Raw genomic sequence first — 27,201 nt, 5'->3', positions numbered from 1 at the left:
GGCAGGAAGTTGGACTGAATGCAAAGTAGATTGCAATGCAGTGATGGTGGATAATAATTTTGCTAGAACAAGGAGGTTGGGACAAATTTGTATTACCTCAACCACGGATGCCTAAATATATAGGTTGGCATTCAGCTTTTATGTCTATCCTCTGTTTATTAAACATAGTGGACAAAACCAGAAAATTGGCTCAAATCATGCTCAACTTTACTATTATGCTAGTGTAAACACCTTTCCCCCTCTCCTCCTAACCTGGAACCGTCCAAATATGCTGGACTAAAATCTCTATGATTGTTAGCCAGCTTGTTATAGGATTGAAACCTATAGTTCAACACATCTGAAGAGCATCTGGTTGGGGGAAGCTGCCAGAAGTCCATTGCTGCATTAATTTTGACTTTCTAAGACTGCTGCTACGAGCCGGGGGGGGGGGGGGATGCTATTTTTCTGGACAAGCAATGGATTAAAAATATACAAGGAGGATTGCAAGAGGACTGTGCTACCAACAGGCATGGTGGGAAAAGATCACAAAGGTTTGCCTCACTTGTATCTCTGTATTTCATTTTGTCTTTTCTTTTTGAACAGATGCAGACTAAGAATGCATGCTGGTGCCTAAAGCTTCTTTGACTAGATTTTCCACTAACTGTCAGCAGGCAGAGAAAATGCAAGTACTCTCATTGCACCATATAGTGCATTGAGGCAGAGGGACTGAGATGAATGACAGATAAATGACAGCTCTTCAGAAATCCTCAAGATGGCATACAGCAGTTAAACGTCACAACATTAGAAAACATCCAAAAGAAACCATACCAAAACAAAACAAAACAAAACAGTATAAAACAACTGTGCTATATTATAGGAAAATATACAGGCTGAACCACTTCAAGTTCAAGTGAATGGAACAGACTTAATATAGTATTATAATAGTAAGGCTGTGTGTTGCGCATCCAAATTTCATTCAAAGGCTGATTTGGCTGATTCAACAGATTTAAGCCCAGTTTGCACTGGATTAATCCGCACTCAATGAATTTTAGCTCAGACTCCACATATGAACTGAGATTTGTGGACCCAGATCACCACTTCATTCCTATTAGTTTGAACTGGGAAAACCAATGTGACTATAACTTTTTTTACACATTGGAGCCAAGTTTGAAAGGGCAAACCCTACTGAGGTGTGGGTATGTGTATATATGTATATGTGTGATTAACATCTGTAAACATCTGGAACATGGCCATACAGCCCGGAAAACTCACAACAAACTAGTGATTCCTCCCATGAAAGCCTTCAGCAATAAAACATCTGTAAAGTTTGCCTTTTTCAGAAAACAAGGTCTTAGGCTGGCATTCTATTAGGCAGGTATAATGTCACAAGCTAGACTTTGTAACTGTTTCATAATCCTTTTAGCCTTAGGCGATCCCTCGTAGTCCGAGGATGATGGTCCTTCAAGTTCAGTGTCCTGGGGGTGGGTTCATAGTTGGCTGTGGGGTCCTATTCTTGACCTGCATCTTCTCCCACGGTGAGGGCATTGGTTTCCAGAGCTCCTTCTCTGTAGCAAGCTGCAGTGTGATCCTGTTCCTCAATTTAGTATGGATATGTGGCTTTTAAGGTGCAGTTTAGGGGGTTGGATTGGGAGACAGACCATAGCTACACCATACCTATATGTCCCCTGCAGGACCCTGGTCAAATTGTAAAAGCTGTTATTGATTGGTAGTCTTGGCAATTCTTTTCAAACACTTTTGTCCTCACTCTCTTCCCTAGAGCTTGTACAATGACACCACATGAGTAATTCCATTAAATACATACATTACACATCGGCAAAGAAAATTACTACTACTTGTGTAAGAGAACAATGTATTTATATGACATCAATAGAATGCTAGCCATGTATGGGGTAGGGGTTTAAAAGCACTCCACCACAATTTCTCCTCTAAATTACATATACAAATTCATGGGGATTAAAAAGAGGAGGTCTATTATTGCCCCAAGGCGGCTGATTTGGGGATTGTTATGGAAGGCAGGAAGTTGTTAGTGAATGGATTTGTACTCTTTGTTTTTTCAAGGTAAAGCAGTTTTGGGATTTTGTCTCAAGTGAGAATATAACTTGGCCAGCTTTGGGTACCATGTACTTTGATGGGATGATGTGTGTGGCAGCTTGCTATTCTGACTCAGGCTGGTCCTGTTGACCTGAGCAGAATTTGTAGATGTATTCTTTCTTTTTTAAGAACGAAGCAAAGTGCAGTTCCAGATCACTTCCCACTCATTCTCAGAATGCTTTAAAGTGCTTAAGCTTGACAATAATATTTTAAGGCTTCGAGGAGACAGTGGCTTTGGCAAACCTTTCGGGAAGTCCCAAAGACTGCTGAACCTCTGAGGGAAGAGCAAGAGACAGTGACTTCTGAGAATATAAGCTGGGAAGTGAGCAGAAAGCTCAGAACACAGGCTTCCTGAACTCAGTATTCCCAGCTCTACTGTTTATTTGGTTTTATGGTTACCCAGTGACAATGACACTGTTACTGCTGGTAACAGAAGAGTGCTCACATTTTCCCTGGAGGAAACTGAAGTGCCACAGCTGGGGAGTCCCAAAGCTAGCATAGTACTCTGCTGCACTCTAAATGAGCAGCTCCTCGCTTCCCGGGGGAAGAAACAATCAATAAAAGGTTGAGCTTTCTGTGTGGATCTGCACAAACAGAGAGGACATACTCTGCCAGAATGTCTCAAACAGCCTTTCCATGGAACATGTTGGGAAGATAGGGCTATGTCCTTCAGATATGGTTGCGAGAATTACAGGTCTGTGACAGGCTATAAAAAGCAATACAGAACACACCTGCCCTCCAACCCCCACTTTTTTCTCTGAATTCTTACCTTAAAATATGTTCTGCAAGCAAAAACTAATAACACATAATGGATCTGGTTTTCATCTGCTTTTCTTAATGGGTTGACTTAATAATCAATCAAAAGGCTTGTTGATGGCTCAAAGCCTCCCTCTACATGACTGAAACCACAGTATACTCTGTGGCTTTATGTACTGTATAATGGACAAGTTTTTCACAAAATAGACTTCTCTACAGAACCCTTGGATTGGGAGCAATCACAAGTGATTGCATGGAAGATGTTTAGATGACTAAAATGGGTTCTTCCTTATATGAACCTCTTTCCCTCATTAGTTTTTTCCTCTTACACTGCAGGATCACCATAGGTTCAGCCATCATCTCAGCAGGTTGCTTTAAGCAAATCAATGCTTCTCAGTTTCTGTTCTGTCTGTCATACAAAGATGTGGATTATGGCTTACCTTGCAAGGTTGTTGTAAGGCTACTGAATACCACTTATTTCTGGTACTGGACAACCTGTGGGTGGGTCTCTCTTGATCGGCTTCATTTTTAAAAGTGGTGGGAAATTTATAGGCTGGGCTGGGATCAATAGTTCAAGTAAATTTCCAGGCTCCACAAGAGATGAGAAAATAAGTGGCTTCACCTGCTTTTGACTCTAGCTTTGCACTCCATTGACTTTATACTTATGAAAGCACCGTAAGTCTCCAGTGCCTTTTTCTTCACATGTAGATAAACCCAAGTGCTACTGCTCTGTGAACTTCTTGCTTCTCAGGAAGGTGAGGGGCATACAACAGTATGCAGCTGTAATGCATAGTCATGTTCCACACATTGCTAAAACATCTAAGTGGGGTCATGTGGAGTCTAGTAGTATCTGTGAATTTAGGAAAAGTACAAGGGTTATCTGGAAAGTAAGGTTATAAGATTTTTTAAAAATACAAATAATGAATATTTTTAAATAAAACTTACATGGATTGTAGCATAGGTATAACATTATCCTCCACATAATCACCATTCAATTCAACACATATTGTCATCCATGGGGCAGGTTTTTGATGCTTGTGTCATAGAAGTTTCTCTCTGCCTTTTTCAGCCAGTTCATCACTTCGATTTTCACCTCCTCATTGTCAGAAAAGTGTTTTCCCTCAAAGTGTTTTTTCAATTTAGTGAACAGATTATAATCTCTGGATGCAAGATTGGGGCTGTGAGAGGGGTGACTTAAAATATCCTAACCAAATGTAGTCAACAATTCTTGTGTTGCATGAGTGGTGTGCAGACACACATTTTCATGAAGGAGACAGATTCATGCCATCAGCATCCCACGACATTTGTTTTGGATGACTCTGTGAAATTTCTTTATGGTCTCACAATACATTCTGTACCCGTTTTGTCACATGCTGTCTTGAAATTACATCCCCTCCATAAACTGAAACCATTTTGCAATAAATCGCAGCGGCGTTCATGCCCTTAGCATTTAGGTAGTGTATTACAGTGCAAACTTTTCACTTTGAGGGAAATGGAATGAGGGCACTTATCTCTAACCTTCACCACAACACAAGTCAATGAGCTACCGACGACTGGAACTGCTTGTTAGCTTCTGCTGGCTTCCCGCTACACGGCAGTGATACTAACTTCCTCTGAGAAAATTTCCTGCAAGAGCCACATGCCTTGTAACCGTACTTTCCTGATAACCCTTGTAGTTAGATCTCATAGTAGGCTCTATCCTACTGTGAGATCTTTCTGCTGCCCATACTACATACTAGAGCTCAATAACCACCTTGGCTGACAGGTGTTTAGAACTGTACTCAACAGTTCTAGAAGATATCAGTTTGAGGAAATGCGGCTCAGATAAAGTATGGAGAAATACTGTGGGCCCTTGGTATATCCATTGGGATTTGGTTCCAGGATCCCCACCTCCTTCACCCATAGATACAAAAGATTGTGTAGTTAACATAGCATCCCTTATATAAAATAGCAAAATCAAGGTGTGCTTTTTGGAATTTGTTTAGAATGTTTTCAAGCCACGGATGGTTGAACCCATGGATACCAATCCATGGATATGGAGGGCAAACTGTATGGCCTTAAAAAAGGCATGGGCTGTTAGGAATTGTGGGAGTTAGAGTCCTGGAGGGCCAAAGTTTGCCCATATCTGCCTTAAAAAGAAATTTTAGATTGGGTTTTATCTGCTTTTGGAGAATATTTTTCCCTGCTGTCCCTTGGCTGGATTTGTGGTTATGTTTCCTGCCTTGGATTCCACCTGAAAAGAAGGGATGAGAAAAATACATAGGTAAATAACTAGAAACAGGTGCATTAAGCTGTCTTGTGGAGGGGGATATCCTAAGGAAAGGATTCCACAACTTTGCATACTTCAACTAGCCAGACAAAAATCACTTTTCAGTGCTGCTCCTCTGTGCCTGCCATAGGCTGGGTCCAGGACACAGGAGCTCAATCCTGGTGAGCATGGGTCGCGCAATGGTGAGGAGGCCCAGGAAGCCCTGAGCAACCCCCCCCCCCGGTGAAAGTTCTGGCCCCTGGGGGCACCTCTCACCCAATAAGTGGAAGGCCAGGTGCAAGTGAGAGGCTTTTTCCAGCTGAGTCCAAAGCGACTATGAGGTAGAGGTGCGCTCCATGGGGCCCTGAGAGCTCGTTTCCCATTCCTGTGCCTGAAGGAGATCACGCTATGAGGATAACCTTGGAAGAAATCCCACTGGAGCATTGCAGTACACCATAGCACATGGGAGTCACTCTGGACTGTACTCTGACTTATAAGAAGCACTGCTTGAATATCAAGCAAAAAGTAGGTGCTAGAAATAATATCATACAAAAGCTGACTGACACAACTTGGGGATCAAAACCAGATACAGTGAAGACATCTGCCCTTGTGCTTTGCTACTCTGCTGCTGAATATGCATGCCCTGTGTGGGAAACATAGCACCACATTAAAACAGTGGATGTGGCTCTTAATGAGACATGCAGCATTATCACAGGATGTCTATGCCCCAATTTTAAATTATAATGTTTAGCTCGTATTTGAACCACCTGACATCCACCAAGAAGTAGCAACCAGCAATGAAAGGACCAAGGCATTGACATCTTCAGCCCATCCCTTGTTCAGATATCAGCCAGCATGCCAATACCTTAAATCAAGAAACAGCTTCCTAAGATCTACAACAGTGGTTCTTAACCTGTGGGACGCTGACCACCCATGGGTCGTGAGGATGAAAATCTAGTCTGTGAGCCTCCTTCCTTTTTATTTTATTTTATTTATTGTATTTTATTTCCATTCCTTTCACACCGCCTGCCACTCCTTTCCTGTTGCTGACCTATCCCGAACCCTTGGATCAGCTGTAGCCATCTTCTGTGGGCAAAAAAATGACAACAAGTGGATGGCATATGTTCTGTATCAGAAACTAGAGCTGATGTGGTCTATCCAATGAGTTTTCTGAATCAGCACTCCAAATAACTAAACCAAACCTAAAGTTGACCAAAAACCAATTTGTAACCCTTTTGGTACTAATATTGGAGAGTGGTCCCTGGTCAAAGTGGTCTCTGGCCAAGAGGTCCCTGGTCAAAAAAAAAAAAGGTTAGGAACCACTGATCTACAGGGAAACTCACAAGAACACCTCAGCAAGCGAGAGTCCAAAAGTGGCAGGCTAAAATCCAGCACCTTAATCAATGGCTAATACCTGATGAGAAACTTCCTCCTGGGCACACAGAAGAGTGGATGACCTGGAAGGTGCTGAACAGGCCGCACTTTGGCACCACAAGATGCAGAGCCAACCTTAAGAAATGGGACTTCAAAGTGGAGTCCACGACATGTGAATGTGGAGAAGAGAAAACCACAGACCACCTACAATAATGCAATCTGAGCCCTGCCACATGCACAATGGAGGACCTTCTCATAGCAACACCAGAGGCACTCCAAGTAGCCAGCTACTGGTCAAAGTTTTTTTTAAACTTTGTGTTGGGTTGTTGTGAATTTTCCGGGCTGTATGGCCATGTTCTAGAACCATTCTCTCCTGATGTTTCGCCTGCATCTATGGCAGGCATCCTCAGAGGTTGTGAGGTCTGTTGGAAACTAGGAAAATGGGGTTTATATATTTGTGGAATGTCCACGCTGGAAGAAAAACCTCTTGTCTGTTTGAGGTAAGTGTGAATGTTTCAATTGGCCACCATGATTAGCATTTAATGGCCTACAAGTTTCAAAATCTGGCTTCTTACTGCCTGGGGGAATTTTTTGTTGGGAGGTGATTAGCTGGCCCGGATTGTTTCTTGTCTGGAATTCCCCTGTTTTTGAGTATTGTTCTTCAATAATACTGGTAGCCAGATTTTGTTCATTGTATGCTCTCTGTATACTGCTCCGGTGAGCTACCTGGCTGCCATCCGTTGGACTAGTTGGAGCTTCTGAGCAGTCTTCAAATGCAACCCAACATAGAGTGTGTTGCAGTAATCTATTCGGGATGTAACGAGAGTGAACAAACATGGCCATACAGCCCGAAAAACTCACAACAACCCATTCTGGCCATGGAAAGCCTTCGGCGATACAGTCTCGCTTATTGAACATTAAGCGGGCTGGCAGAATGTTTGAGAAGCGAAAATGTTGGATAATAAGGAGGGATTAAGAAAAAGTCTATTAAATGTCAAATTGTGTTATGATTTTACAAATTAAGCACCAAAACATCATGTTTTACAACACATTGACAGAAAAAGCAGTTCAATACACGGGGTAAATTACTGTATTTGCGAATTTAGCACCAAAACATCGCAATGTGTTGAAACTACTGTGGATCCGGGCGAGAGACAGACTGCGTTGGATAATGCAGAATTCTGGATGAGTGAAGGCTGGATAAGTGAGACTCTACTGTACTTTGTGTTTCTAAATGCATTTTAACTGTATTGTCGAAGACTTTCATGGCCGGAATGACTGGGTTGTTGTAGGTTTTTCGGGCTGTCTGGCCATGTTCTAGACACATTCTCTCTTGACGTTTAGCCTGCATTGGTGCCAAGCATCCTCAACAGTTGTGAGGTTTGTGAGGTGTATTTTAATTGCCCTCTCAACTCGCTTCTGACATCTATATAAATAAAAATGTAATGTTCATTTGTGGGATTAACAGAACTCAGAAACCAGTGGGCAAATTGACACCAAATCTGGACAGCATACACTTAACAACCCAATGTATGTCCTTCACTCAAAAAATTTCGATTTTGTCATTTGGGAGTTGTAGTTCTTGGGATTTATTGTTCACCTACAATCAAAGAGCATTCTGAACTCCACCAATGATGGAATTGACCCAAACGTGGCATACAGAAAAGACTAGAAGGGCTTGGTGGACATTGACCTTGAGTGTGGGAGTTGTAGTTCACCTACATCCAGAGAGCACTGTGGACTCAAACAATGATGGATCTGGACCAGACTTGGCACAAATATTCCATATGCCCAAATATGAACACAGATGGAGTTTGGGGGAAATAGATCTTGACATTTGGGAGTTGTAGTTACTGGGATTTATAGTTCACCTACAATCAAAGAGCATTCTGAACCCCACAAACGACAGGATTGGGGCAAATTTCCCACACAGAACCCCTATGACCAACAGAAAATACTTAAGGCCATCCAGTCCACCTTCCTTCACCAGGGCAAGAAAATGTAATCAAAGCCCTCCTGACAAAGTGCCATCCAGCCATAGATATAGATAGATATATACAGAGGTAATTTTCAATGGTAAGCAAACAGTATTTTGCCTCCCCCCCACCCCACCCCAACCAATCACTGATATATATTTTCTGTTTGTGGCGGGAGTTCTGTGTGCCATATTTGGTTCAATTCCATCACTGGTGGAGTTCAGAATGCTCTTTGATTGTAGGTGAACTATACATCCCAGTAACTACAACTCGCATATGTCAAGGTCTATCTTATTTATTTATTTGCTTTATTTGTATATCGCATTTTTCAGCCTATATAGGCGATTCAATATATCTTCCCCCAAGAGTGCCTCAAGAGCGTCCCTGGGCAAAATAAACTATACTGCAAATGCTTACTTTGCGTAATGGGTTGAGCTGCCCCTGGATATATATGATTCACACACACACATACACACACAATATCGTAGATTTGAAAGGGACCCCTAAAGAAGGACAATGATATGTTGCATATTCCAGAGTAGGCAAACCAGACACTCTCCACATCAACACTGACACAGAAACAACAAGAAATACTCAGTTCTTGTGGGTTTTTTCGGGCTATATGGCCATGTTCTAGAGGCATTTCTCCTGACGTTTCGCCTGCATCTATGGCAAGCATCCTCAGAGGGTGAGGTCTCACCCTCACCCTCTGAGGATGCTTGCCATAGATGCAGGCGAAACGTCAGGAGAAATGCCTCTAGAACATGGCCATACAGCCCGAAAAAAACCCACAAGAACTGAGTGATTCCAGCCATGAAAGCCTTCGACAACAAGAAATACTGTTTACCCGCAAGCAGAAAGAAATTACATAGATTAGAAACCAACACTTTATTTCCCAGATCACCGGACTGGGCCACAGCAACGCGTGGCAGGGGACGGCTAGTGTTAAATAAATAAATACCCCGAAAATACCCCCATTTCCAGAAAGCCAGGCAAGGCCTCTACTTTTTTAAAATGAAAGGTCCAGGGAGGGGAGGGAAGAGGGGAGAGAGGAGGAGGAGGAGGAGGAGGCGGCCGAGGAGGCCAACCCCTCCCTCCCTCCTGCCTGGCTTCCCCTTTCCAAGACTCCCCTCGAAGCCTCTTCTTGTCGATTCAGAAATTTGGCAAAAGAGATGCGGGAGGGGAAGAAAAGAAAGGGCTTGGTGGAGGGAAGTGGCCAGCTGCCCTTCCCTCTGAGCCTGACGGGGGCGAGGAGGGGGAGAAGAGGCCAGAGGAGGAGGAGGAGGAGGAGGAGGAAGAGGAAGAGGGGAAGGAATCAATATGCAGGGAGGGAGCTCTCCGGGAATGAAGGCACCCTCTCTTCTCGCTCTGCGCGGCTGCTCCTGGCACCACACGGCAACAGGACCGTGGCTGCTGGGAGAGGGAGTGGGTTTGCGGGGGGGGAAAGGAAGGCGCCGCGAGGGGACGAGGCGGGCCTCTCTCCCCTCTTCTGAATGCAGTATGAATGGTCAGAACTCCCCGCCACTTTCCTGAGGCGAGGAAGAGCAAGGCGCAAAGTTTGCCTGGCCAACGCCTGCCCTGCGCCAGGAGGCAGAGAGAGAGCAAGCGGCCTTCTTTGAGGCGCCCACACGTCCCTGCTTCTCATAGAATCATAGAGTTGGAAGAGACCTCATGGGCCATCCAGTGCAACCCCATTCCGCCAAGAAGCAGGAATATTGCATTCAAAGCACCGCTGACAGATAGCCATCCAGCCTCTGTTTAAAAGCTTCCAAAGCAGCCGCCGCCACACTCCGAGGCAAAGAGTTCCACTGCTGAATGACTCTCACAGTCAGAAAGTTCTTCCTCATGTTCAGATGGATTTTCCTTTCTTGTAGTTTGAAGCCATTGTTCCACCTCCTAGTCTCCAGGGCGGCAGAAAACAAGCTTGCTCCCTCCTCCCTGTGGCTTCCTCTCACATACTTATACATGGCTATCATGTCTCCTCTCAGCCTTCTCTTCTGCAGGCTAAACATGCCCAGCTCTTTAAGCCGCTCCTCATAGGGCTTGTTCTCCAGACCCTTGATCGTTTTAGTCGTCCTCCTCTGGACACATTCCAGCTTGTCAACATCTCTCTTCAATTGTGGTGCCCAGAATTGGACACAATATTCCAGGTGTGGTCTAACCAAGGCAGAATAGAGCGGTAGCATGACTTCCCTAGATCTAGACCAGGGGTCCTCAAACTTTTAAAACAGAGGGCCAGGTCACAGTCCCTCAAATTGTTGGAGGGCTTTTATAATTTGAAAAAAACACAAATAAATTCCTATGCACACTGCACATATATTATTTGTAGTGCAAAAAACACTTAATACCAATACAATAATTAAAATAAAGAGCAATTTTACAAATATAAACTTATTAGTATTTCAATGGAAAGTGTGGGCCTACTTTTGGCTGATGAGATAGGATTGTTGTTGTTGTTGTGTGCTTTCACGTCATTTCACACTTAGATTGACCCTGAGCGAGGGCCGGGTAAATGACCTTGGAGGGCCACATCCGGCCCCCAGACCTTAGTTTGAGGACCCCTGATCTAGACATTATACTCCTAATGCAGGCCACAATCCTATTGACTTTTTTTTTTTTGCCACTGCATCATACTGTTGGCGGTTCAACGCAAAACAAATGAACTCATCACACTAGAGAAAAAAATCCACTTAAAATCTGGTTTCTGCCTCCTGCAGAATTCTGGGGTTTGTAGTTTAGTGAAGCTGTTAAAGGCTCCTTCCCAAACTACAAAACCCAGAATACTGCAGGAGGCAGAAACCAGATTTTAAGTGGATTTTTTCTCTAGTGTGATGAGGCCCAAAGCCATCACCCAGACCTTTCAGAGGGCTCTCTGTCCTCCGCAACACCACCCTCTTTCTCACCCACAAATAGGATTTCAGGAGTCATTTGGAGCACAAAACGCACAACAAAACCGCCCTATCTTCAACTTCCAAACTCTCCCATTTTGCTCGGGAGTCTATTCTGTGCTTTCAAACAATCCCGGCCTCTGTCTGCTTGCGGGGCAGCCTTCTGCTCCTTTCATTCCGCAGAATGACCATGCTCTCGCCTCAGATAAGGTTGCTCTTATTCTCTGCCTGTGTGGGTGTCCCTCCACCCAACCCTACCCCTGTTTATTTTTGTTTTATTTCTTCCAAGACGATCCTTAACCCTTCCCAAGACAAGGCTTGTCTGCGCACATCACCAGCCAAGCCAACCTGGGGGCGGCCAACACACACGGGGCACAACAAACATTAGACAAAGCAGCTTGCTCCAGACACAACATCTGCAGAATGAGTCCATTTTTCTGAAACTCTAATCTCATAATTCATTGTTTGTGTGGTGTTGGTTACAGTAGCTGAAAGGTAGCTGAAAGGGAGAGAACAGCAGGTCAATTTGGCAGCTATTCGCATTTGAATCTGAAATGAGGTCCTTGCTCACCTTATGACAAGCAGTTGAAATGTTGCCAAACAGAGAAGGGAAACGTGCCTTTAGAAAGTCGCCGTACTTGGGATAAAACCATATTCTGAGTCGGGGTGCATAATTTATTCATGTCGGTATTAAACCTTAGCTTATGAAAGGGACATGTGCCCTTTGGAACAAAGCACAATCTGTCTTAAAACAATGAGGAGCCTCACAAATTGCTCGCTGTCATTGAAATGAGCAAATAGCGATTTGATTTTACAAATGATTATGGCAATACATATTTTTCTTGAGAAGAATAAAAACCTTATTTTCTGTCTTTTACATATGAACCTGCTTTTGGGGGGAAAATATATTGAACTGCCAATTGAAGAAGAAATTAAGCTGGTTGGAAGATGCAAAAAGAGGCAAGTTGTGTCCCTTGTTGCTTCTGCTGGTGTGTTTGCATCTGTCCGGAAGGAAGGCCCCCCCACCCCCACCCCACAATGTGAGAGTAATGTGCCTGTGAGTGAAAAGGAGAGTGCCGTTCCTTGGATTTCTTTCTCCACTTCCCATGCTTTGTCAGCTACTTTGACATCAGTGTTTGACCTTGAGTTTGCTTTTGTTTGCTCTTCCAAGATCTTCCCCTTACGCATCTGGAATGAGAAGAGGAAGAAAAAAGGGGAAAGAGGGAGATGAAGAAAGTGGAGAAAGAGAGAAATTGTTGTTATCATCACTCAGGAAAGTACTTCAGCACCTCTCCCCTACAAGAAAATATCCTGTGGAAGTTGCAGTTTTGATATCTTTGGCTCTTAGAAGCAATTGTATATAATTCTAAAATTCTGGAGTTTGTCTTGCCAGAAAGTAGAATCAGAGAATCATTGAGTTGGACCTTGTGGGTCATCCAGTCCAACCCCCTGCCAAGAAACAGGAAAACTGCATTAAAAGCACCCCCCCCCCCTTTTATTGTTGTGTCAGGAGCAACTTGAGAAACTGCAACTCGCTTCTGGTGTGAGAGAATTAGCCATTTGCAAGGATGTTGCCCAGAAGACGCCTGGATTTTTAAAAATGTTTTCTCATCCTTGTGGGAGGCTTCTCTCATGTCCCCACATGAGGAGCTGGAGCTGGTAGAGGGAGCTCATCCACACTCTCCCCGGATTTGAACTTGCAATCTGTTGGTCTTCAGTCCTACTGGCACGGGTTTAACCCACTATGCTACCGGGGGGGGGGGGGGGTCTAAAAAAGCACTCCTGACAGATGGCCATCCAGCCTCTGCTTAAAAGCCTACAAAGAAGGAGCATCCACCACAGTCCGGAGCAGAGAGTTCCACTGCTGAATAGTTCTCACAGTCAGGAAGTCCTTCCTAATGTTCAGGTGGAATCTCCTTTCCTGTAGTTTGAAGCCATTGTTCCGCATTCAAAGCAGCAGAAAACAAGCTTGCTACTTCCTCTCTATGACTTCCCCTCACATATTTATACATGGCCATTATGTCTCCTCTCAGCCTTCTCTTCTTCAGACTAAACACGCTCAGCACTTTAAGCCACTCCTCATAGGATTGTTCTCCAGACCCTTGATCATTTTAGTTGCCCTTCTCTGGACAGCTTCCAGCTTGTTGACATCTCCCAGAATTGGACACAGTATTCCAGGTGTGCTCTGACCAAGGCAGAATAGAAGGAAAGCATTACTTCCTTGGATCTATTCTAGACACTATACTTCTATTTATGCAGGCCAAAATCCCATTGTTGGCTCATGTTTAACTTCTTGTCCACGAGAACTTCAAGATCCTCACTGAAAGTCACTCCTTTCAACTCATAGTTTTTGACCTGCATCTCCCATCAGCCTCATAGTCATCAGTGAAAAATTGCTGGAGGTCTAACAATGTTTGGACCCCGACAAGCATCTTGACTTTGTCTTATGAAACTGTGTAGCATGATAAAACTGAAACCACACTGTGCATTATCAAAACTTAGATTGTTATTGCTCATCTTAAATACATGGCTCAAGCCTGCGGTTGCAAAAGTGTCCAAAGAAAAACCTTAGGATATCCTTGCTCAGATTTAGCCTTGGGAGAAGGCTCTTCTTTCTTGTCCTAGTTGAGTTGCAGGGTAGGAAAAGCTAATCTCCCCAACGCTTTTCTCATTTCCTTTACCTCCTGGCACAGCAGGAACATAGGTTTCTAATGCACCTAGAGCTCTGCTTTTGCAGTGCGCCATGCCACTCAAACAGCCCCGATCTCTTTTGCTTTTGAAACTAGTCTGGAACAATAGCCAGCCTTGTGCCTTTCTTGGAGACTCTGTGTCCCTGTCCTTGCAGCTGGTGCTTCTACCAGTACTAAGCTCCAGCGAACAAGGTCAGCTGAAAGCCTCTCTCCCCTTCATCCTCCCCCTTCAAGGGCTTCCCTATCCACTGGGGCCACTATCAGTTACATGAAACATTTGGTTTCCAATGGACTGTTTGTGCTGGAAGGCACAGGACCATTTGAGCAGCAGGCAGTGATCCTAGGCGGCAAAGGCTTGCCCTGTGCTAGCTGACAACATTTTCGCCTGCACAGAAAAGTACAATGGAGACAGATCATGCACAATGACAGGCTGCTGGCGGCTCCAGGGGATCCATAATTCATGATGTTTTTCTCACCAATCCGGTTTTGGATTTCACAGGCCGACCAGTTTCCTACCCATTTGTTGCTTCCTTTCGTCCCTCTTTCAAGAGATTTAATTCTGTAACCCCAAACTCAGCAGCAGAAATGTCAGGCGGCGGGCACACACACATATGCGGAGACACAGACACAGACAAACAGAGACATACAGAGAGACATAACCGGGGTGGTGTAGCTTTATACATTTCAGGAGAGATTCCAAAAGCCAATCTTCTCTGTGTGCCTATTACACAGAATAATCCGAGACATACTCATTAGTTTGTTAGCTTCTTTACAAACGGGTGGCGGCGGCAGCAGCAAAAGAAGTAACTGGCTCTACACTACCGCCTTGAACCGCAGCTGAGTTCATCAGGTCATCTGGTAAAAGCAGGGATACTGGGCCTTTCAGCAATTGGCTGATTAAAGAGGTTAATCGGAGCTTTTATGGATTGTTCTTGCACAGATAAGAACCAAAACCTAATCTCTTCCTCCTCCCTCCCTGCAACAATCATTTGCAATTGAAGGGTCACATCCTTGCCAGACAGAAAGTTGTCACCATTCAGATGCTGCAATCTTTTGCTGTCACGGTTTATTAAAATACAATTTAAATGACACAAATACCTTTATTTCAACAATTCAGTACTGAATGAATTATGTAAGTTTGTAAGTCTATTTTTAAGATATATGGCCATTGCACAGTGGAAACTTGCAAGTTTTATGTGCAAGATTTCTAGGTTCCAGCCCTGTCATCACTATGTTGACATGAAAGAGACAGTTAAAGCTTCAGGCCTAGGGCAGCTGCTGCCAAAAACGGAAGATAGTACTGAACCATGGACTCAAATCAAGACAACTTCCTATGCTGCTAGGCTTATATAACCCTAAATTGCCTTCTGGAACAATTTGGCTAAATTCTACACAACTGGGTTGCTGTGAATTTTCCAGGCTGTTTGGTCATGTTCCTGAAGCATTCTCTCCTGACGTTTCATCCACATCTATGGCAGGCATACTCAGAGATTGTGAGGTATATTGGAAACTAGACAAGGAAGGTTTATGTATCTGTGGAAGGTCCAGGGTGGGAGAAAGAACTCTTGTCTGTTGGAGGCAAGTGTGGATGTTGCAATTAAATGCCTTGATTAGCACTGCAAAGCCTTGCAGCTTCAAAGCCTGCCTGATTCCTGCCTGGGGTGGGGATCCTTTGTTGATAGGTGTTAGCCCTGATTGTTTCATGTTAGAATTCCTGTTTTCAGTGTGTGGTTATTTATTTGCTGCCCTGATCTTAGAGTTTTTAAATATTGTTTGTTGTTCTGAGTCCTGTCCATTGTTCATCAGAACTTGGAAAAGTTGTTTGGATTATATGCAATGGCTATGACTGGTTGCAGGGTTCTGGAAATCATAGTCCAAAAGGCACCTTTTCCAAGCTCTCATATTTATTTGTTAAGCTCTCTGTATAATTTTGATAGAAAAAGATGGCTATGGTGTACTGTTCAGGGCCTCATGGTCCTGGAAGTTGACAAATGGACACCTCCCTAAAATATCTGGAAGGCATGAAGTAGAAGACCTATGCAGACATGGTTGATAAAATGTGATACATTTCTATCAAGTCACTGTCTCCTGCTGGAAGCAGTAAAGCAATTGAGAAAGTTTCAGTTCCATTTTATAGTTAACAAAATTAGAGGAAACCTGGGCTTCTCTTCCTACACAGTGTGGATAGGCTATGCGCTCACAGCCTGCTTGCCTCGCTGCAGATGGCTGGGTCATCTCTGTGGTCTAGAAATGTCCAAGTAAGGTTAAAACCACAGTCACTGTGGTTACAGATGATGGTGATTATTCACACAGTAAGTGATCCAATTATGGAAGTTACCTCTCCTACCCACCCACCCCCACCCCCATTTCATCTGTTTAAAAGTACTTTACAGGCCTCCATTAATTCAATTTCAAGAAGACATAAATGGTTAAGGATAAGGGTAGGGATGAAGGAAGGAGGCTGGGGGGACAAGAGGGTTTCAAAGTGGTTTGATTTCTGAGAGCTGTGTTTCTTTGAGGTTTTATTTCCTGAGTTCAGAGCATATCTCTGCAGGCTCACAAACCTGGAAATTGTCAAGTCACTCAAGTGGAGGCACTTTGATTCTCAATGTCAAGCTTTAAAGGAAAGAGGATAGTGGCTTGTAGTGTGTTTCTTTCCATTGAGAACATATTCACACAGTCAGGTTGATGGAGTTTGGAAGGAAGTAGGGTACAGTATGACCCCCATATCGTGAGGGATACACCCCAGGATTTCACATGAATATGCAAAGCTGTGGGTAATAGCAAACCCTATTGAATCAATAACTTCTGGTGGAGGAACACTATAGAGTCATGCTGAAGACTTAGGAATTGCCAGCTTATGCCACTAAAATGGTCCAAGAGAAGAAATGGGCTTAAATATGTATTTGGTAGCAGACATCTGAGATATGCAATAATGTTACAGTAAAGAAAGGAAAACATTAACATAAGAATTCATGTATGCATTACTGATCACTGAGTTTTTTATGATGAAAACACAAAAAGTTTAAACATTCTATGTAATAGAAAAGTTTCCCGTCTGTTTTCAGGATAGGCAAGTGATGCAACTCGAGATTTGAATAAGGACCAAAACTTGCCTTGGCTGGATAGTGATGTGTCATATTCTCATGTCTGTCCCATTTATACAAAGAGGGAATCTCAGTTCTTGTGGGTTTTTTCGGGCTATATGGCCATGTTCTAGAGGCATTTCTCCTGACGTTTCGCCTGCATCTATGGCAAGCATCCTCAGAGGGTGAGGTCTGCTGGAGCTGGGAAGAGAGGGGTTTATATATCTGTGGAATGACCAGGGTGAGACAAAAGGCTTTTGTAAGTGGGCTAGGTGTGAATCTTTTCAACTGACCACCTTGATTAGCATACAATGGGCTGACTGTGCCTGGAGCAAACTCTTCTTGAAAGGTGATTAGATGTCCCTGCCTGTTTTTCTCTCTGCTGTTTTAATTTTAGAATTTTTTAATACTGGTAGCCAGACTTTGTTCATTTTCATGGTTTCTTCCTTTCTGTTGAAATTGTCCACATGTTTGTGGATTTCAATGGCTTCTCTGTGTAGTCTGACATGGCTATGTAGTCAGCCATGTCAGACTACACAGAGAAGCCATTGAAATCCACAAACATGTGGACAATTTCAACAGAAAGGAAGAAACCATGAAAATGAACAAAGTCTGGCTACCAGTATTAAAAAATTCTAAAATTAAAACAGCAGAGAGAAAAACAGGCAGGGACATCTAATCACCTTTCAAGAAGAGTTTGCTCCAGGCACAGTCAGCCCATTGTATGCTAATCAAGGTGGTCAGTTGAAAAGATTCACACCTAGCCCACTTACAAAAGCCTTTTGTCTCACCCTGGTCATTCCACAGATATATAAACCCCTCTCTTCCCAGCTCCAGCAGACCTCACCCTCTGAGGATGCTTGCCATAGATGCAGGCGAAACGTCAGGAGAAATGCCTCTAGAACATGGCCATATAGCCCGAAAAAACCCACAAGAACTGAGTGATTCCAGCCATGAAAGCCTTCGACAAAGAGGGAATCTGTTTACATGAAATGCATTTATATAATATTGATCTTTACACTGATCTAATTGGTATTAAACAAATATAGCTAGATATTGGTATTAATTAATGATATGGTATGCGAAGTAATCTTGTAGCACCTTAGAGACGCTAACTGAGAGAATGTTGGTAGCTTAAGCGTTCATAGACTAACCCTACTTCCTCAGATGCATTATTATTAATGATGCCATTTAGGATTTCTCAGATAGAACGATTAACACAACATCCCCCAGTAAAATGTAGGCAAAGCCCTTTTTATTCATGCAAGTCTTTTGGCAAATCTCATTTACTGCAGGACGTCTTTCTAATGGAATGTGTTCTATATATTTGTGTTATTGGTAAGTTTAAAAATATTTATATTTTTATTATGATTGTTATTTGCCTTTTTCAAATTGTAAGCCACTTGAAATGCCATTCATGAGAAAATAGTGAGATATAAACTGGATAAATAAACTATAAATCCCAGAGAAATAACCCCATTATGTGTGTTTTCTCCCATTGTCTGCAGTGGCAGCATGATTCATAATAGGGCAGATAGTAGAAATTTGAGTTGTGCTTACCCTGAAGTAAGCTTTCAATATATTGCAAGAACTCATACCTGTTTCCTATTATATGTAGATTTCATTCCACTGAGCTATCCGGTGGTTGTTACGATTAGTGTTGTAGTTTCTGTTTGCGTTTGTCCATGTAGTCTCCTCCCTTGCAAAAACTTTTTGTTCCTTATGTAGGGATGCATATTTACCAATTGCACAAGGAGTTCTGCAAAGTTATATGGAAGAATTCTTCCCAGAGTGGCACAACTGGCTTGTGAGTTATCTACTACACCCTGGACTACTAGGATCACTATCTGTTGTTTTGAATGTCACTCTTCCACTCTGTCCCTGGCAGCATGCCTGACAAAAGTGTGGATGTCAGCATGCTGCTCCTGTATCCTGGCCTTAGAGAAGCTTTGAGCAGGTGCATGTTGCTGTCATCTTCTGCAGGGCATCATAAGGCTTATAACTACCTGGCCATGCAGGGTATGTGGGGAGGTGATGAGACAACTGGGCAGAGTGATGTCATTGGAGCATTCGGCAATCAGTGATTGTGGACTGGTACCTTTTGTGAATGCTTAACATGGCAGTATTGTCAGTACACAATAATATGATTGGGGGATTTTTAGCTTTTTAATGCAATTGTAATTGTACAGGTATTTTATTGTAATTTAACTGTGTTTTAACATATATCTATGACACAATATTTAATTGTTTTTAATTTGGGTATTTGTGGTTTTTAACTTTATTGGGTTGTGTCATGTAATTGTGAGATGCCTTGAGTCCCCATGTGGAGAAAGGTGGGTAGAAATAATAAACAAACAAACAAACAAACAAACAAATAAGTATGGCTCACCCTTTTCCCCAACTTGGAACTCAAGACAACTTTGCATTCTGTGGGAATGCCTGTGTTTCCTCATTTCCCTCTGGTTTGTATTAGTACAGTTTCACTTTGTTAGTAGAAATTCAAAGAGCGGAAACCACATATATCTTGGTTAACAATTGTATTACTGGCTACTAGTGCAGCAGGACTGGAAAGTCAGAACTGGGGAAAGTTACTTTTCCATGAGTAAAGTAAAGGTAAAGGTTTCCCCTTGACATTAAGTCTAGTCATGCCCGACTGTGGGAGGTGGTGCTCATCTCAATTTCTAAGCTGAAGAGCCGGCATTGTCTGGAGACACTTCCTAGGTCATGTGGCTGGCATGACTGCCCGGAGTGCCACAACTCCCTAAATTGCCAAGTCTGTATGGCCACTAGCCATACTGCCTGGGAGTTTGGGGATGGTTGTAATCCAATAAAAGTTTTTTAAAATTTAATTTTATTGCATTGGGTGATTGGGACAATCTGTTTTTCATTAACCAGTTTACCATATATGCCTCATGTATTAGTCAATGACATATTTTGGGATCTACCACCTGTACAGGATTGGGTGGAAAAAATCAGAGAAATAAAGGACATGGACGAATTGACTTTTTTGTTGAAGAAAAATACAGGCATGATAATAAAAAGAACTAATTGGGACAATCTTCATGACTATCTGAACAATTTGCGAATATAAAAAACAAGAGAGACAATTTTATTATCTTTAATATTTTTTAAATATTTTTGAATAATAAGAATATTTTATCCAAGAAGATGGAATGAAGTCACTTTTTTCTTTTTTCCTTTATTTTTATTTTTTTTTTCTATTTTTTCTATTTTTTGTTTTGTGTGTGGATGTATTCTTGTAGTTTTTTTTTAGGGTTTTATTTAGGATATCTTTTTTACTTCTTACTTTATTGGCCTTTCCCTCTCTCTTTTTTTTCTTTACTTTTCTATACCTAATTGTTCTCACTCTTTCGTTGTATTTTATATAAAATTTGTTAAAATTTCTTTTAAAAAATGACATATTTTGGGATCAAAAACATGGATTTTGATATGACTGGCAAGTTGATGGTCCTTTCACACAGAGGGGAAAATACTAGCATGCCTTAGGGGGGCAGCTAACTCCATCCGCTGCCATTTTCTCAGTTATTCAAAAGGGCCAGAAGTAGCACCATGATGGAAAGAGTAGAGGGGGTCGGTGGTTCTTTTAGATTATCCTGGAATTTGCTAAATGTTTGCCTTTTACTACTCTGCTCAGAGATGGCTCCTTTTTTTTATTAGAGTTCAGATACAATTACCTATATTGACCTGTGGATAAGGTGACTCAAGTTCTTGGGGCTGTTTTTTTTGGTGAAAATCCCTAGACTTTTACATGACTTTATACAGTCAATGTGGTCATCCATATTCCTGTGATTATTTTACATGTCTTTCAGGAGATTTTGAATGGTGTTTTAAATAGTTTTATCTTGTTATTGCTTTAATATGTTATTGCTTTAATATGCTTTAATATGTTTTGTCATGTTGGTTATCACCTTGGAAGCCCTTGTAGGTTGGGAGGCAATACAGAAACACTATACTTTAGCATTTTCAGTTCTCAGAAACAATAAATTGGAATTATCTCATGCATTTGTTTGGTTGGATATACCCTTTGGTGAATGAGCACCTGTGGCATACCTGTTGCTTTCTTTTGAAACAGGTTAGTGGAAATCTAGGTGAAGCTGGAATTATCCCCAATGAGAGAACTTGGAAAGTAATGATAGCTGGTACGAGCAAAGGAAAGTACTGTATGACCACTGTATCTGTGGGGGATATGTTTCTGGGCTGTGTAGATATGCAATACCATGGATTAGAGTCAACCTTAATAAAATGAAGTACCTCTGGCCCAAGGATACCATGGAGTTGCACTGGAGGACCTAAAAATGCCCAGAATGGACATGGATAAGTGAAAGCACCAAGACCAGTCCTGTAAGCTTTATGACCCACAAAGGAATAACAAGCAACCATGTATTTTTTACTTTAGGAGAACCTTCCACCAGTGTTGCATACCATTAGCTCTTAATATTTGTTTTTCTGATATTTCTGATGTGTGAAAAAAACCCTAGTGCTGCAGGATTTTGATTTTAAGGCCACATTGAACTGTGTGCTCATTATGGCAAGAGACCACAGTATCAGAACTGCTGGGCTTTTTCTTCTTGTGCCTCTGAGGAGTCCTGCCATATAGTTGTAAGCTTAATGACTTCAGCACAGAATGCCAGTGGACCGAAACACTCTTCTCGACTGCCCAAAGGGTTAAAATTGCTAAATTAAATTTGAGGCCAAACAATAAAGTCACAACTTTGCCCCCGTGCCGTGATAGGCTGAGTTCCACACCAGTGATCAGGTTTATGGCTGAGCTGTAAATCCTTGGGAAACTTTCCAGTAGAGAGCCTGACAAATCATTCTGTGCCACTGTACAGTGAGCGGCAATATCTCAAGCGTTTTGTTTTCTAGCAAAACTCATTCTCTCTGGTCCCTTTCCCCTTTATTTTCTCTTGTGTAGACATTTTTCCCAGCTGGGCTTGACAAAGTTCCTATAAAAACAGTTGGTTCGGCCTTGTGGGGCTGAAGGCAGATCAGCCTAGGACACAAAATGGGTGTTGGACCAGAGCTTGTGCCACACCTGGAAAGGAGCAGAGCCACTTCCATTCATGGGCTGCAGGCAGAGTCAGGGGTAATTCCCTTAATGCTGGTGGCCTCTTTGCTCTGTAGATTTTATTAAATCACACCAGCTAGTCAGAATTATGCTCTTGGGCATCTAAAAGTAACCATGGAGTGCAATTTTGATGCTATCAGAAAAGGATCCACATTGTCTTGTGAAAATTCCTCAGGGAAGGTACCCATCTACCCAATATACCAACAAGCTTGATCTTACAGTTTATCAGTAAAACATTTTTTTTGGAACATACTATATAAACTAACTGATGCCAAGCATTTGCTCTCTCTCTCTCTCTCTTGGACGGGGATTTCTTATGGCTTTAAAAAGGAGAAGCAGTGGGAAGGGCTGTGCCAATTGTTCTGAAGCCTCTATGAATGTGTAGTAGCACAATAGATGTATAGTTGACAACTGGAAATAACTACACACGTAAACATTGTTTCATATTAAAGTATTGTTAAATAGCCTGCCAAATGTTAAATGTTAAAATTGTGTTAAGTGTAAAGATATTGGCACCACATGACTGCCTATGAGTGGGAGTCTTGTGCTGTGTTGTTGTTTCCAGTTTCCCCAGGTGAAGAAAGTAGCACAGGGCAACATGCTGGCCATGCTTTCCATGTGTCAGGTGGCACTGAGCAGCTGGCTGAGGCAGATACTGTTTCATGGAGCTTTTGGAAGCCTTTCTGTATTGGCCTAGCCCTTGCAAAAGCCTCTTCTGCTCTCACTTTCTCCCCTGATGGGCTCGACTGCACACTCTGGCAGAACAGGGCATATGGCAGGAAAGAGGATCTGGGAATAATGAAAATGTTTTTTACTTGTATCATTAGCAGCATATCTGCTAACACTCAAGTCCCTGGCTGCCGCTGGCTTTGAGCCTTTCTTCCCTTGCAGTTTTGTCAAGAATATGTTCGCAAGAGCTCTGGTTTCCTTTTTATTTTGTAACAATTTTCTTCACTTTAAACATGGTGGTCGGGTGGTGGTGGTTGCAATATTTACTTGGATTCTGCCATGGCTGTGATTCTGGTATCTTTTTCAGTTTGTTCTCATTCCAAAGTGGGTCCTAATAGCTGATAAATTGTATAATCTACCCAAAATGCTAAGCAGGCAGGAATGGGTGAGCCCAGGGGTACAATGAGAATGTTTTAGAGGGGGGGGGGGGGGAATGATTTATGCAAGTAGTGAAAAAAAATAACCCTTAATTAATGCATTTTAATTATATAGTATATTGTAATGTTTTCCCAAAAGCAAATTATTTTGCAATACAACAGTCTTCAAATGCAATATAACCATGAAAACTATACAACGGTGACTAGGAAGTAAATGCATGTTGTGCAAGCCACCGTATTATGATGATTTGACCTGTTAATAAAGTCTAAGTAGCTATAGCCACCCCTCCTAGAGAAAACCTTCTGGTTCTCAAAAAAAGGGATATTTCTTATCACAAGGGAATGTGGCAAGCATATTCTCATCCCATATCCTCATCATGGAAATCCACTGGATAACTTCTGGCAAGTCACACACTCTGCCTGAAAAGAAAGCACCTCTGAACAAATGTAATAATAATAATAATAATAATAATAATAATAATAATAATAAACTTTGTTTCTATCCCAGCCTATCTCCTCGATGGAAACTCAGGGCGGTTCACAACATGCAGCCATAAAGTGCGACCAAAAAACAAACAAACAAACCATAAATCAACTAATGATACATTAGACATCAGCATAAGACAATGGTAAAACATCACAACAAATTAGGCATCATACACATATATACATGTTTAAATGAATAGAAAACTTCATAAGGCTTTCATAAGTCTGAAATAACCTTAGAGCAGGCATGGGCAATCTAGGGCCAGGGGGCCAGATGCAGCCCCCTGGGTGCTTACCTCAGGCCCTCCTAATTTTTCCTGTTCTCTTGGCAGGACACCATAACCCACCACATCCTTATGTTAAAATGATGGGGAAGACACGTAGCAGCTGAAAGCCCTCTGGAGCGCTCTCAGCCATCATGTGTCTCGATGTCCTCCCAGTATAAGGACAGTGCAGGCGGCCCAATCCTTATGCCAGTAGGATAGCTTGAAGAAGGCATGTGGCGCCTGAGAGCACTGCTGCCTGTCTCACCCTCCTACCAGCATAATGCCAAAGGGACAGCCCGAGTTTTGGGGCAAGAAATGGGAAGGAGGATCTGTGGCGGGGAGGGTTGGGGCAGTTGCTGCATGGCCCACCTTTCTCCCAGCATAAGGATAGGGCAAGCAGCCTTGAACTTATGCTGGAAGGACAACCTGAGGATGACCCAGGCCCTGCCTTGACTCCTCCTGGCCCTGCCCACTCCCAGACCTGGCCCTCTCCCAGTCCCGCCCCACCCAGTGTGTGCCTGGCCCCCTTCCCTCCTAGGCCTGCCCTCCCAGCCACGCCCAAGAGAAAAAGGTTTGCCCATGACTGCCTTAAAGCATACAACAACAAAGTAAGAACTTTCAGCTAAAGAAGTTTCATTTGCCTCCACCCACCATTAGAATGCAGACTCTGAGGCTTCACTAAAAGGTTAGCCCATCCTTCCCAAAAGCTTGTTCTTCAGCATATTATAACCAAACTAAGATAGAAACTACATGGATCAATTTAACTTTTAAAAGCAGGATGGATAACTGCAGGCCCCCAGATGCAATTTCCTTCACCACCTAGCCAGCACTCAATGATGAGGATCCATGGGAGATGTGCCCAGCACCAACTGAAAGCCCAGTTGTCTAAGCTTGTTTTAAATATTTGACAATATTCTTGTAATGATTCATAGCTTTAAAAATCCTCTTGCCCTATACACACTGACCTGTTACATTCTAAGGCCGGGAGGCATGGATGCTGGGGTTTTTTTTTTGGCTTTTTTTTACAGAAAGACTACTGGAAGTAGCTGTAGTTAATGAGAAATATTATAGTTGGAATATAATGTAGTAGTCTATATACTATATTATTAACAAACAAATTTTGATCGCAATAGGGCCTTAGGATTTGTGCCCCATCCTTCTGTTCTTTAGCAAAGTGAAGACAGAGACAGGCCATCATTACTCAACCTGGGGATACATTATTTAAATTCTTGCAGTTCCTATCAACTGTTAGGAATTGTGAGTTGTAGTCCAAAACACCTGGAGGGCTGAAGTTAGACCATCCTGGTATATACAAGCCCCCTACAACAATGTAGGTGAATACAAATATTGATGATAAACTATTGATATATCTTTCCTTGTGTCTTTAGGTAGCATCAGTCCACCATTTCAAGCATAGAGATGGCTATACAAAAGTCTGCACATTTTTAAGGGGGCACAAATGTTTTAAGATTTGTTAACATCAAATCTTTTGGAGCAAACCTCCTGGGCTGCAGAAGAATCCCAACATGAAGCTTTAAATATTTTCCGTGTCAGCTCTGTTCGTGCCACCTTTTGTTTTCACTCCTCTTGTCTGCTTTCTCTTGAACAGCTGGACTCATCACTGTTCTATTTTTCTATTGGTTGTGACTGAAGTAGCTTGAGGTCAATTATTTACACACACACACACACACACACTCTTGACAGTTGACAAAGAGTCTTGACTAAGAGGAAAGTGACATTGTCCCTTAAATGCGGTACACGATTTCTTCCCTTCCACCCCACTCTGTCCCACAGCTGAAGAAAGCCAGCCTATTCTTCTCCTTTTGCTTAAGGCCTTACGTATCTGTGTCAGTGGATGCAGCATAATACATGTGTAACATATGGTAAGTGGGAGAAACATTACTATTGCCAGAATGACAGAGAACAAAACGAACTTGACCCAAGCAGTTCACAGTAACAAGAAGTCTGGGCTGGTGTGCAGGGAGAATATCTATCTCTCATAAACAGTAACCTGGAAATTATCCACAAATTCTACCATCATTCACAGCCTTTTGATATTACGCGGAGCCTGTTTCTTTGAGGAGAAGTGCAGCAGAATTGTGAACAGAAGAGCATTGAGGGGGCCCCTCCCCCTCCAGCATCCTTTTCTTTGAGGCATACTGCTTAAAGCGACCACATCAAAAGCAACGGCACCGACTAGAGCCTACCATGCTCTGTGCTTCCCCTGAGACCAATGCAAGCTCTGATGGATCAAAATTGTTTCCCTGCCCCTCCCTTCCTCTTCAGGCCCACAATTCAAAGCTGTAGGAGGTGATCCCTTGCTCCCAGCCTGTTGCCAGTCTCTTGACAAGGAGACTCGCCAGTGCATTGTACACACACACACATACACATGCTGCAGTAGGTGAATTGCAGGGCTTCTTGTTAAGGAATAAGGTTTCAGGGATTGATTAGTGCTAGATTACTTTCCAATTATTCACTTGAATTGCCCCAAATGTTGCTTTCATGTGTTTTGTGCCAAGAAGGCATGATGTGTGACATTTGCGGAATTTTTTCTCTTGTCCAACTGAGGGAAAACAAATATACAAAAAATAAGTGCTACATAACCTAGAAACACTTCTCACACCAAAGTCTTCTGTTTCCATGAATTAAGTGAAGACCATTTGTATTATTTCTGCATCATGCCCTTATATTACATGGTTTTTAGAGAAGTTTTTACTGCAATATTTGGATTTGTGTTGTTTCTTTTTTTATTTCTCTGAAGTAGGCATATGTTTATGTTTCACGCATGTACTTGGGTGAATGTGGCACATCATGCCCACCTAAATGAGAAGCTTTTCTCCAAATTTAGATCCCACTTTAGATCGAGAGATCAGGGTTCAAATCTATACTCATCCATCTAAATCCATTGGGTGACCTTGGGCAAGTCACATTCTTTCATCCTCACAGAAAAGCAAAGGCAAACCCCCGAAGAAGAAAATGGAAATTAAAACTCAACTAAAGAAGTTGTTTTCTAATTCTCCTTCAGTGTATTTTTCTAGATGAAAAGTCTAGCTGATTTGGAATACCCCAAGGAGTGTCCTCTTACATAGATAGGAAACAAGGAGGGGAAGGGTTGATGTAATCTACAAGAGGCCTTTCTCTCTCA

The sequence above is a fragment of the Anolis sagrei genome, chromosome 4 (genome assembly GCF_037176765.1).
Source record: "Anolis sagrei isolate rAnoSag1 chromosome 4, rAnoSag1.mat, whole genome shotgun sequence".
Lineage (NCBI taxonomy): Eukaryota > Metazoa > Chordata > Lepidosauria > Squamata > Dactyloidae > Anolis > Anolis sagrei.
This window is presented reverse-complemented; position numbering follows the sequence as displayed.